A 3,996-nucleotide genomic window follows, 5' to 3' on the forward strand; every position below is an offset into this window, starting at 1 on the left:
CGTGTGTGTGCCATAGTGAACAGAACAAAGAATATTTCTAGAAAATTCTAGTGCAACAGTGCTTACAAGAAACTATGATTTTCTTTCAAAAACCTTAGCTAGTTTTCTAAGTTTTTATTTTCATTCCATACAGTGTTATATTGGTTTCAAGTGTACAATATAGTGAATCAACAATTCTGTATGTCATCCAGTGCTCATCGAAAAATTACACTCCTTAATCCTATTTCATGCATACCCCCCACTCACCTCCCCTCTGGTAACCATCAGTTCATTCTCTATAATTGTCTATTTCTTGGTATGTCTTTCTCTTTACCCCTTTGTTTGCTTTGCTTGTTTGTTTTGTTTCTTAAATTCCACATTCTTCTCTTATGCCTTTAATCCTTGGGGGATAGATCTACAAAATCTATTTTTAAAAAATATTAATAAAATGACGAGCATATTTATAATATTGTAATTTGCATGATCTCTGTCTGATCATTAACTGCTCAATTGTTACCCTATGTTGAGAAGGTCATGTTGAATGATTTGAATCAGTATTAACTTTCCATCAAAATTCTAATCGACAGAGATGGTTATCAGCAATACAACTAACTAGAAAATTGATGGATCGAAGACCCCAAACTTATGATAGTAAGGAAATTAGGTTGAGGTATTTAAAAAAAGAGGGCAAAGATCATGTCACGTAATCTTTTTATCTCCAAGAGTTAATACACATAAGTATTGTATGAGAAATGCTTACTGAAATTGAGACTTAATGCAAATGATTACCGAATCTTTAGTATTTGGATGATGTGACTGTAGTAGGGAGAAGTCATGATCTTTCACTATCTCTTCTCTCCTGTTTCCTTTCATAGTAGACTCTTCAAATTTCAGCTGGACACACGGCCACCCTGCATAAAGATCATAATTATCAGCCTCCCTTGCAGCTAGTTGTGGCCATCTAAATTTTGCTAATAAGATCTAAGCAGGAATGATGTGTGAAAATGCTTTTTTGTCCTTTCCTGCTGGTTCCACCATTGAGGGTGAAGATGACCCTCAAGTACTGACAGAGAAACCAGGAAGAAGGAGCTTGAGGCTCTGATGCTATATCATTTCTCAATTGCTGATGCGCAGGCACTTACATAAAAGATAAATAAACTTCTATCTTACTTAAGACACTATTATTTTGAGTTTTATTTTAGCAGTTATTACAGTAGAATTATTGCAATGGTCAACAGAACAAATACTACAACAGAACTAATATCATGATCAGTAGGACACTGGAGTAGAGGGGAAATATGTAATGGGCAAGTTGTCAGATTTATTTGAAATATATCTATCCTCATTGTACCTTGTAGATTTTATTAACCAATTTATGAAAAAAACCCATTTCATCATGTGCGGTCTCCAATGCAAATATCTATATTTCCTCTTCTATCAAGGTAAACAGATTCTATCTATGATTTTTTTTTTTTACAATTTGAAGTCAATTTTGCATCTGTTATTTTATCTTTTGTTTTTTTTTTTTTGAGAGAGAAAGAGTGTGCACATGAACAGGGAGAAGGACGGAGGAGAGTTTGAGAATCTTAAGCAGGCTCCACGGCCAGCGTGGAGCTCAATCTCATGACCCTGAGAACATGACCTGAGCTGAAATCAAGAGTCGGATGCTTCACCAACTGAGCCACCCAGGCGCCCCTTACATCTGTTACTTTAGTTTGTCTTTGTACAAGTTCTGTGAGATAGTCATTTCCTTCATTGTATAGATAAGGCAACTGAGACTCCCAGAGTTTGAGTGACTTACAATGTGTACACAGCCAGTAAGTGTTGTGGCTGAAACCCATGCCCAGAGATGAAACCCGCTGTGAATTCAACTAACATGTAATTACGTTCCAATTTGTAACATGCAAATTTATGATTGTAAGTGAAAGGTGTCATTTAATTGGTGGAAAAATTGGTAACTTTCTAATATAGAGATGATGGCTTATTTCCCAGTAGTGTTCCAGAAAAGGTTCCTTGGAACACGAGTGACCATCTTAAAAGGGATTCTTTGTCAACTATTTACAGAATGATGTAAACTGTACTCCTAAAGATTCACAATTCACATGTGTACATTAAAGGTCCTGAGAAATCCCATCATAAGGAGGCCTTTTAAATTTCAACTCTGATGTGCTCAACCTCATTCACTACAGAACTCCCTTTTTATGTATCTATTAAGACAGAACACTTTTTTGTTATTTATTTATTTATTTATTTATTTAATTTGTTATATATAATTTATTGTCAAATTGGTTTCCATACAACACCCACTGCTCATCCCAACAGGTACCCTCCTCAATGCCCATCACCCACTTTCCCCTCCCTCCCACCCCCCATCAACCCTCAGTTTGTTCTCAGTATTTAAGAGTCTCTTATGGTTTGCCTCCTTCCCCTCCCCCTGGTCTTCTGTTAAGTTTCTCAGGATCCACATGAGTGAAAAACATATGAATACTCTTCAGATGTCCTGCCTTACTACTAGAGAGTGCCGTTTCTGCTAGAAATATTTAATGGTGGTCAAAAACTTGAAGGCATTTTAGAAACAGTAACTTAATGAGTTTCTTCAGCTGTAAAATCATATATCCGCGAAGATGCTTGGGGATTTGAGGTATGTGGGAAGTAGACAACTCATTCATTCTTGGACTTTTATGGACCCCAATTCTTGGGAAGTTCTTTTTCTGGATTTGGAAATAGCAGCTACCCTCCTCAGGGAGGTTGTGTCTGCCATACATCCCATTCAGGATTACTAATCTTTAAATTTAGACTTCTCTGACTTGGGACAAGGCAAATACATTTAAGGTTACTTGCTGGGAAAGTCTTAGAATTATATGTCTGTTTGTAAGACTATGTGATATGACATTACAGTAATTAGAGGATATTTAAAAATATTTCAAAGAAAAGATACCAGTTTCATATGTAGAAAGAAAATAAAAGACCACTAGTTACTCTCAAAATTCCCCACACTGAGAAATGCTTATTGACTTTATTTTAGATTTTTAGCTACTTGATATATATCATTTATATATTAGATTCTGTGCCACCAAAGAAGCATAAAGTTTCTGCATTTTAATGTTAGATGTAGGATAGTGAAGTCAACTTGGATATTAAACACAAATAAATACAAAACCAAATTATTATTGCTTATTGTTTTCATAGCTCTAATGGGAAGTACTTGGCAACAGCCAGGTTTATTAGGGCTAGAGACAAAACTGTGAAAATAGTCCCTGGAAAGTCAATGCAGGCTTAATAAAAATTTAATAAAAAAATCAATGTAGATTAATAAAAATAGTCCTGAATTGGAGTAGGATGATTTAGGGTTTAACCCCAGCAAGGATGCTCAAAAGAGCAACTATTTTAAAAATGTAATTCTCTGCAAAGTAATTTGTATGTTTTAAATAATTCTAATACAGACTCTTAAATACTGAGAACAAACTGAGGATTGATGGGGGGTGGGGGAGAGGAGAAAGTGGGTGATGGGCATTGAGGAGGGCACCTGTTGGGGTGAGCACTGGGTGTTGTATGGAAACCAATTTGACAATAAATTATATTTAATATTCAAAAATAATTCTAATACAAATCTCTATAGACTTTACTTTTGAGGTTTGAAAATCACTTCTAAAACCATCTGGGAGAATAAATGGATGAAAATGTCCAAGAACATTTGAGAAAGAAATATTTTGTTTGAAAACTTTCACTACCAAATATTAAAACATAAAGCTTCAGCAATTAATGTAAACCTGTGACAAGAGAAAAAGTTGTAAAATAGAAAGGAAAGGAATAGACCCTAATATAGGAATTTATACTGAGATAAAGGGGGAATTTCAAGGTGATGGGAAAAGTGAGATCATTTAATGAACAAAATAGTGGATAGTATCATCATTTGGAAAATAAAGTAATGGAGTAAATTTAAGAAGTGAATGGGGTAAATGGAGTAAAATTAGGAAGCTATAAATATAAAAATATAAAATATTTTTCCAAGCATAA

Source organism: Panthera pardus, unplaced genomic scaffold (genome assembly GCF_024362965.1).
Source record: "Panthera pardus isolate Hobbes unplaced genomic scaffold, ASM2436296v1 HiC_scaffold_6, whole genome shotgun sequence".
NCBI classification, from domain to species: domain Eukaryota; kingdom Metazoa; phylum Chordata; class Mammalia; order Carnivora; family Felidae; genus Panthera; species Panthera pardus.